Source organism: Nyctereutes procyonoides, unplaced genomic scaffold (genome assembly GCF_905146905.1).
Source record: "Nyctereutes procyonoides isolate TBG_1078 unplaced genomic scaffold, NYPRO_anot_genome, whole genome shotgun sequence".
Lineage (NCBI taxonomy): Eukaryota > Metazoa > Chordata > Mammalia > Carnivora > Canidae > Nyctereutes > Nyctereutes procyonoides.
Window position 1 is genome coordinate 3,724,536 of NW_026575052.1, and position 9,793 is coordinate 3,734,328.

General features: G+C 43.7%; 1 non-coding gene across 1 annotated transcript; it reads right to left on the bottom strand.

Moving 5' to 3' along the window:
- Nucleotides 1-9,116: 9,116 nt before the first annotated feature.
- On the bottom strand, nucleotides 9,117-9,256 carry LOC129514313 (small nucleolar RNA SNORA70). The gene has a single exon (XR_008665385.1). It is a non-coding gene; the product is annotated as a small nucleolar RNA SNORA70 (small nucleolar RNA).
- Between the last annotated feature and the right edge of the window lie 537 nt (nucleotides 9,257-9,793).

Sequence of the window (9,793 nt, forward strand, 5' to 3'; positions counted from 1 at the left end):
GTTTGAGCACCGGCTCTGCCATCCTCAGAACTGAATTCAGATCTCAGTTTCCTCTTTTATAAAGTTAGGGTAATGCTGCCCCAATCCAAAAGTTCTATTGAGGGGCACCTGGCTGGCTTCATTAGAAAAACTATGTGACTCTTGATCTGGGGGTCGTGAGTTCGAGCCCCACTTTGGTTGTAGAGATAACTTAAATAAATAAAACTTTTAAAACTTAAAAAAAAATTTTTTCTAATGAGCTGAAGTCTTGGAAAGGGCTTGGTAAGCTGCACAGCTCCTGACAAGTGCTAGCTGTATGGATAAGATGCTCATCCAGCCCCTTGTTGAAAGTCATCCGGAACAATTACACTCAGAGCCTCTCCTAAGGGAGAAAGAAAGAGGTATTTGAGTTGATGTTTTGTAATTCACTTACCCTAAATAACACTGGGCAAGAGCTGAATCACAGCACATGAATTATAGCCTGGACATAAGATTGTTGGAAACATTCCCCAACATTTTTAGCCAAAACATTGTTCATTCCTCAATGTTCTCTCTCTTCTGCATCCCACACCCAGCCAAGGACTGACTCAGCCTTAAGGGAGAAGTAGCTTGAATTCAACAACACTGTATTTAACATCTCTTTTTTTTTTTTTAACATCTCTTTTTTAAAAGTATATTTATTTATTTTAAGTGGCCTCCACACTCAATGTGGGGCTTGAACTCACAACCCTGAGATCAAGAGTTGCAGGCTCTTCTGACAGAACCCCCCAGGTGCTCCGTATTTAACACCTTCCTATATTCCTACACTGAGCCAGACATCTTCAGGTAAGGAGGGCCCCAGCACCAGAGGTCCTCAAGAGTCCAAAGCAGAAGTTGTCAGAGATGTCATAAAGTGACACAGGCGTTAGTGAGAGGATGTACTAAGGGATAAACATTACAATTCCTTCCAGCTCTAAAGTTGTACGTGGAAAAGCTCCCACCCTCTAGAATCAGACAACCTAATTAGGGAGATAAGGCACGAACCACATGAGTATGTGTAGAAAAAGGCTAAAATGAGTACATTGAAGAAATGGCTCTAAGAGCTCAGAGACCAGTAGAGCCTGGGGAGGGATGCATTCCTGGAGGTGAATCTTGACTCACAGGCGTAGGGCTGGGAAGGGAGAAAGGGAGGAGAAAAGACAAGTGTGGGAAGAGGCAGCGGACAATATTAGCGAAGACTGGAATCCAATCCAACAACCACATACAAACCAAGTACATCTCCGAGGCAGATACAAACAAATAGGAATTTTAGTCCCGAAGAAATTCTGAAATACCTCTTGGTGTCAGTCACATGACTTCTTCAAGCTGAAACCTGTTGGTTCTGTGGCAACAGGGTAGGTGGTTCTTTGTTTGGGGCAGCCATCCACTGGAATAAGGTGGAAACCTGACCCAAGGATGGCCCATTAGCATCGTGATGAGAGCAGGCTTCTGGACTCATTCTTGCATTTGCCCCTCCATCAACGTTTTTGCAATCCATTACCCACGTGATAGCCACTTCCATTTTGGAGCACCTGGCAGACTCAGTAGAGCATGCAACGCCTGATCTCAGAGTGGAGAGTTCAAGCCCCACCCGAACTGGGGTAGAGTTTACTTAAAAATAATAATAATAAAGGGACACCTGGGTGGCTCAGCAATGGAGACCCGCATTGAATTCCCTGTGGGGAGCCTGCTTCTCCCTTTGTCTATGTCTCTGCCCCTCTCCCTGTGCCTCCCATGAATGAATGGATAAATAAAATCTTAAAATACAATAATAAAAAAATGTTATAAAGGTTGCAGGTTGAAATAAGTATAAGGAAGAAAGAGAAAGGAAGAGAAAGGTGTTCTTGATAGTCAAAAAGGCCTAAGGAGGAGCACCTGGGTGGCCCGGTGGTTGGGCCTCTGCCTTTGGCTCGGGGCATGATCCTGGAGTCCTGGGATCAAGTCCCCCATCTGGCTCCCTGCATACAGCCTGCTTCTCCCTCTGCCTGTGTCTCTGCTTCTCTCTGTGTGTCTCTCATGAATAAATAGACAACAACAACAAAAAAGGCCTAAGGAAATGCTACTTGAGATCTACCTGATGTGGAGAGACTTCCACGTGCAGATCTCAAGAAAAAGCAATAGAGGCGGAGGAAACAGCAGAGATAAAGTCTGGAGCCAGGAAAAAGCATCGCATATCTGAATGACCATTGCAAGGATTGGTGGCCTTTTTTTTTTTTTTTTTTTTAACTGGATGAAACATGTGAGTTTAACCCAGCAAGGCACTCCCTTGGAGCTGGCTATAGGATAGGCATGGCTTAATAAATCAGCCTCCATGACTTGGGACAACCCAAGTTGGAAGGCTTGGGCCAGCTGTCACTAAAGGGTGGGTCCTTGACCTGTAACTGACAATCAGTGTGCACAGATTTTAGGGCAGCAGCATTGCAGCTGAGGGGAGGGAGGAGTACAGCTTGCTAGTCAGTGGGAGGTGGCTAATCCAACCGGGCAAATTCTCCTTATGTGCTGGATGTTGCTGCAGCCTTATAGAGCTCATGAGCACTCACACACATTCTCAGCTCTGCAATGCATGCAGGGGCATCTTCATCCTCATATTGGAGCCTTGGAAGATTACCTGCCTGTGACACTGTAAGCTACAAGCTAGGCCGAGACCCAGTCTTCCTGACCACTGATGGAGCGCTCGTTCCTTAAGACTGCCACACGGACCCTGAGAACTCTGAAGGGATGGGATGCCTGGGTGGCTCACTGGTTGAGCGCCTGCCTTAGGCTCAGGGCTTGATCCCAGGGTCCTAGGATCAACTCCCACAGTGGGCTCCCTATAGGGAGACTGCTTCTCCCTCTGCCTATGTCTCTGCCTCTCACTCTGGGTCTCTCATGACTAAATAAATAAAATCTTCTTAAAAAAAAAAAAGAACTCTGAAAGGCTGACGAGTGGGGAGATGCCCAATCCTTCCTTTTCTCAGCCCGTCTTTGCATCTTTAATTATAAATATGCCACTTTCCATTTCCAGACACAATTTCTGGAGCCTCTATTCCTCTCCAAATCCATGTTCAACTTTCTATCACATCCTCATTAATATTTACTGATAAGGTAAATGTATTATTTCGAGTGGAAGAATATTGCATTTGCAAAAGGGATAAATCTCAAATCAATGACACAAGCAATTTTGGGGAGCAGCAGCGTCCAATAGAAATATGTGAGCCATACATGTAATTTAAAATCCTCTAGTAGTCACATTCAAAACAAAAAGGGACAGGGTTGGGGCACCTGGTTAGCTCAGTTGGTTAAGCATCTGACTCTTGGTTTGGCTCCTGTCATGACCTCAGAGTCATGAGATTGAACACAGTATCCAGCTCTGCGCTCAGCACAGAATCTGCTTGAGATTCTCTCCTTCTGCCCCTCTCCCATACCAGAGCACGCACATTCGCTCTCTCTCTCAAAATAAATAAATCTTTTTTTTTTTTTTAAAGGGGACTGGAGATCTCTGGGTGGCTCAGTGGGTTTGCGCCTGCCTTTGGCCCAGGGCGTGATCCTGGAGTCCCGGGATCAAATCCCATGTCAGGCTCCCTGCTTCTCCCTCTGCCTGTGTCTCTGCCTCTCTCTGTCTCTCTATGTGTCTCTCATGAATAAATAAATAACATCTTTAAAAAAAGGGGGGGGACAGGGTTAATTTTAATTTTAATATATTTAATTTAGTATATAAAAATATTGTTTAAAACGTAATATAGTGCTCACCAGCAGCACATATACTAAAACATAATTAATATAAAATATTAAGGATATAGCTTAAATTCTTTTTTTCTAGTATTAAGTCTTCAAAACCTGGTGAGCATTTTATACTGGCAGTACATTTTAGTCTGGACTAGCCATATTCCAAATGGGCAATACCACCTGTGGCTAGTGGCTACTGTACCAGACACTGCAGCTCTCAGAGTAGAATTGCTAGTATTCAGAGGTGCCTGGATGGCTCAGGCAGTGGAGCACGAGACTCTTGATCTTGGGGTTGTAGGTTCAAGCCCCCACATTGGGTGTAGAGATTACTTAAAAAAAAAAAAAAACAGAATTGCTAGTGTCTGAAGCTGGCCAGTATGAATTTGGCAGACATCTTTTTTCTTCTCTTTAGAATGAGAGCACTCAATGTAGGGGAGGGGCAGAGCGAGAGGAGAATCTTAAGCAGGCTCTGTGCTGAGTGAGGATCCTGATGCGGTGCTCTATCTCACGACCCTGAGATCATGACCTGAGCCAAAATCAAGAGTCCTACACTCAACGGACTGAGCCACCCAGGTGCCCCAGCAGGCATCTTTTTTTTTGGGGGGGGGGCAATGTGTCTTCTAAGGTCCCTCCTGTCACACTAGAAGAGCATGTATCCCCCAAGAAATAGAAATGAAAAGGAACTATAGTTAACTTGACTTTCAAAGCTGTGGAAAATTAAACTAGAAGGGCTCTCTGAGATTCTCTGGTCCAGAGGTCAGCAAACTTCAGCCCCTGGACCATATCTGCCTCCCTGCTTGTTTTATTCTACAGCCTGGGGCATTCTACAATGGCTTTTACATATTTAATGGTTAAAAAGTAATTGAAGGAAGAATAATGCTTCCCAACATGGGAATACTACATGAAATTCAAAATTCAGTGTCCATAATAAAGTTTAATTGGAACATCTTCACACTCATTTGCTTACATTTTGTCTGTGGCTGTTTTTGAGTACAATGGCAGAGTGGAGTAGCCACCACAGAGACAATATGGCCCATCAAGCCCAACATGGTAACGGTCTGGACTTTTTTTTAAAGATTTTATTTATTCATTCATGAGAGATACACAGAGAGAGGAAGAGATACAGGCAGAGGGAGAAGCAGGCTCCATGCACCGGGAGCCCGATGCGGGACTTGATCCTGGGTCTCCAGGATCACACCCTGGGTTGAAGGTGGCACTAAACCCTAAGCCACCCGGGCTGCCCACGGTTTGGCCTTTTACAGAAGTTGGCTGAGCCCTGGACTAGATCAGCAGCTCCCATTCTTTTTTATTTTCTTTTTATGATTTTATTTATTTATTTGACAAAGAGAGAACAAGGAGGAGGAGTGGCAGGCTTCCTGGGGAGCCTGATGTGGGATTCGATCCCAGGACCCTGGGATCATGACTTGAGCCAAAGGCAGACACTTAACTGACTGAACCACCCAGGTGCCCCAGCAGCTCCCATTCTGTTGTTGAGGAATTGAGGCACGGAGAGAAAATGACTAGCCGGGATCACACAGTCTGCCAATGGCCAAATGAGCACCCTCGGTTCCCTGTTAGGGCTCTTTTCACCACACTACCACATCAGCACATCAGAAGCATCTCGATTTATCATGACAATGACCAATTGGTCCTTGGTCCTTTTGTCTGTTTTCTCTCAGCTCTTTCCCACACTCAGGCCTGATCTGGGCATTAGAATGAGCCGGCTGCCTCTGTAACCTCAAGAGGGCAGCCCTAGCTAAGGTGTCTCCAAAGTGTACTGTCTTATCCAAGAGAACCAAAATCAAATCAATATATGGTCCTGTCCCCCCCAAAAAAAGAAGAAAGAGAGAGAGAGAGAGAGAGAGAGAGAGAGAGAAGAAAGAAAGAAGAAAGAAAGAAAGAAAGAAAGAAAGAAAGAAAGAAAGAAAGAAAGAAAGAAAGAAAGAGAAAGAGAGAATGAAGTGGATCAGAAGGGCCTGAATTGGTTTTGATGATGATATGCATACATATGAGTGTAAATGTAAGACATTCATTTTATTTTAAACCAATTGCCCAAGGTGAATTCAAGTACACACACACAAAAAAACATCCCCACATCTAGCTAGAAAAGAAGACACAGAACCCAAATCAGCAGCAAAAGAGAGGTATTTCTCTCTTTAAACACACATTAAACACACACCCCTTTCTATTGGGGGAACATGGAGAAGACATTAGTTCCCCTTACAGCCCTAGGGACAGTTTAAATATGTGACTGGAGCTGTGCTCATGACCCAGATTTGTCCTTGTTCTGAGTGGGCTGAAGAAGAGGCTCCATCTCTTCATTTGGGAAAGGAATGGGGCTATGGGGCTGGCAGCCTAGTATCACTGAGGTATTTATGAAGTATAATTAATGTTTGCAGCGGGTTTGGGGATCCTCCAGATTAAAAGGTGCCCCGTGCAAGGTGCAAGATGGATGGGTGTTACTTCAAGGTACATTCTGTGGGTGTCACCACTGTTGTTGTTTACCAAGGCAGTAGGGGACAAAAGTAGGTTAAGACCATGTGGCACAATCCTTCGACGTGACCCAGAACAGGAAACGTGTATAGGGAAACTATCGCATCAGATGGTATAGAGCAATTTCACAGAGAATGCACAAATCCCCAGAGGCAGAATGGTTGGCTTCATGACACCTAATCATGCCTAGAAGGAATCCATTGGGGCTAATTAGAAAAACACATATGGCACTTCCAGCTTTACAAGGAAGCGGGCTGAGTTGCATTACTCAGCACACATCTTTCCTCAGCTTGAGCTTGACTTCTGAGATCTTCTGAGAACGGACTATTTTTTCTAGGTAATACTAAAAGGCCTGGTGCTGGGTAACAGCAGGAACTAAGCTGGAAGTCTAATTAAGCATCCCCGTATTACAACACTTAAAAACACTTATGGGAATCCCAGTGAGTTCCTAATGTTTAATTCCTAGGTTTAATCCTAAATTGCTCCACTGAATCCTCTTGTATGACCTTGGCTAATTATGTAATATCTAATCACCAGTGATAATGAAAAATTGAAAATGATGGCATGAGTTGATTTACTTCTCCTTGCAGATATTCCATCAGAACCAAAGATTAGGGAATAAAACCTTAGCATGGGGCACCTGGCTGGCTCAGTCAATAGAGCATGTGGCCCTTGATCTCGGGGTCAGAGTTTGAGCCCCACGTTGCGGGTAGAGTTTACTTGAGAAAAAAAAACACCTTAGCATATAGGAAATTGCTTTCAAACTCCACCAATTAAGTATATTACTTACTTTAGTCCCTGGAATGGTAAGAAAATGGAAATGCACTGACTGGGATTTTTTTTTTCTTTTTCTTATCAGTTAGAACTTTGGTCTAGATCAGTCCTATAATACATAGGAAAATCATATAGATTTATCATGAAAATAAATAGTCTGTTAAGTGTCTGACTCTCGATTTCAGCTCAGGTCACGCATGGTTTTAGGGGCATGAGATTGAGCCCTGCATCAGGCCCCATGCTCAGTGCAAGTCTGTGAGATTCTCTCCCTCTCCCTTTGCCCCACCCCCTGCCAGTGCACTCATGCTCGCTCTCTCTCTCAAATAAATAAATAAAATCTTAAAGAAAAGAAATTCTCACAGGGAGCCTGGGTCACTCAGTCAGTTAAGCCTGTTTGCCTTCAGTTCAGGTCATGACCTCAGGGTCCTGGGATTGAGTCCCACATTGAGCTCTCTGCTCAATGGGGAGTCTGCTTCTCACCCTCTTCCCCCCACCCCCCCACCCCCGCCGCTCATGATCTGTCTCAAATAAATAAATGGGATCTTAAAAAAAAAGATTCTCAGCAGAAACATCAATATGCTTGAAGCTTTATTGTTACCCAGAAAAGTAAATCCACATCTCCAATACAGTATTTGCTCTGGAAATTACAATCTACCAAAAAACAAAGCAAAACAAAGAGAGAAAGAAAAGGACATATAATACTTATGTGCTCAGAATTACAAATGTAACTTGAGGGGTGCCTGGCTGGTTCAGTCAGAAGAGCACGCAACTCTTGAACTCCGGGTTGTGAGTTTGAGCCTCATGTGAGATGTAGTGATCCTGGACAACAAACTTAAAAGGATGTAACTTGAAACATTTATTTATGCTATTCACATAAAGCTAGCTGACTTAGATGGTTTTGGTTTGTTAGCCTTTTTATACTTTGTCAGTTCTGTGATGTTACACGAGTTAAAAGGCCAAACCCCATTTTGTGTAACGTTGTAGTCCACCTTGAATTTCAAGCCAGCTGATAAACTCTTTAAGTTTTGATAGATCCCTCTGAGGAAAGAAAAAAAAAAAAAAGTCCAAGCAACAATGACCATGTTTTCACATTTATATATTTCTCATTTAAGGAGTCAAAAAATTCAGTGGACTTTATTCTAACTCTTCTAAACACAAACACCTTCGATCTGAATAGCATTTCTTGGATGATAAAGCACTTTTACTCCATTCTCTCGTTTTATTGGATCTTTGAAACAACCCCGTGGGATAGATGTGGCATATGTAGTATAGAGGTTTAATAGATAGTTCCTAAAATTAATTCAGTGAATATTTATTGAACAACTACTGCTTGCCAGGCATTATTTTAGAAAATGATCATTTGGTAGCAAATATACCACACAGAGATCCTACCAAAAAAGTTTACGAGACATGCCCAAGAACATAGGAAGTAAGTCGAAACCTCTTGACTGCTGTATGGTGTCATCATTCTCTTATTAAGTTGGAACAATTTCTATTTATCATCTATCTATTTATTATTATTTTTAAGATTTTATTTATTTATTCATGAGAGACACACAGAGAGAGAAAGAGACAGAGACAGAGATGCAGGCAGAGGGAGAAGCAGGCTCCATGCAGGGAACTCAACGTGGGACTCGATCCCTGGTCTCCAGGATTAGGCCCTGGGTCGAAGGCAGGCACTAAACCACTGAGCCACCCGGACTGCCCCTCCATTTATTATTTTTGGACAGAAAGTAGGATTTATTGATGGGTATGAATAAGGAGAGAGCAGTATCAAAGTTCTCACAAGTGCAGGGCATGACATTTGTTCAGAGGGTCACCATTAGTGATGTATTTGACCCCATGGTCACCGGGCATATGCTTTTCAGCCACCATGTCTTTAATTCTGTTCACATTAAACCCAGTAAAACCCCACTTCTTGAAGATGTGGATCTTCCTGCAACCAGGGATTTTGAACTTGGCCCTGCTTAGAGCCTCAATCACATGTTCCTTGGTAGCTCAATCACATGTTCTGCAGCTTGGTACCGATGGACATAGTGACCTGGCCAATGTGGACTCTGGTCACTGTGCCCTGAGACTTTCTAAATGCACCTGTATACCTATCTGGAGCCTAGATTGGGGACAGCACGAGGTCAGACATGAACGTTCACTGTCTCCAAGGTCCCTGAAGGCAACCCCTTCAAGCAACAAGTTGCATACACTACCAAGGAGGGTACTGTTTGCAGCCATTGCACGCCAGCCCCCAGGGGTGTGCCCCAAACAGAACATTTGGCTTAATTGGCTGGAGATAGATGAACCATTTTATACTCCTTCCCAAAGCCAATTCCATCCTGTATGCAGTCCTTCTCCCCTACTTAAGAACATGGATCCAGTCAAACTCTCCTGCCCACATCGATTATCTATTATATAAGCAGGGTTACAAAAAAGTATCATAGGGGTGCCTGGGTGGCTCAGTTGGTTAAGTGTCCAACTCTTGGTTTCGGCTCAGGTCATGATCTCAGAGTTGTGAAATCAAGCCCTGTGTGTGCGGCTCTTCACTGAGCACAGTGTCTGTTTGTCCCTGCCCCTCCCTCCACTCTCTTGGTCTCTCTCAAATAAATAAAAAATCTTAAAAAAAAAGTATTATAATTTCTTCCACCTCGAAACAAGCCAACTTCTCTAGATCTCATATACTCCAGCTGCTCATCTTTTACCAGCTACCTCTCCATTTTCCTGCTTTCCTTGTGCAGCCAACTCTTTCCATTCTCTATTTAAAAGTCAATTAAGGGACGCCTGGATGGCTCAGCGGTTGAGTGTCTTCCTTTGGCTCAGGGCATGATCCTGG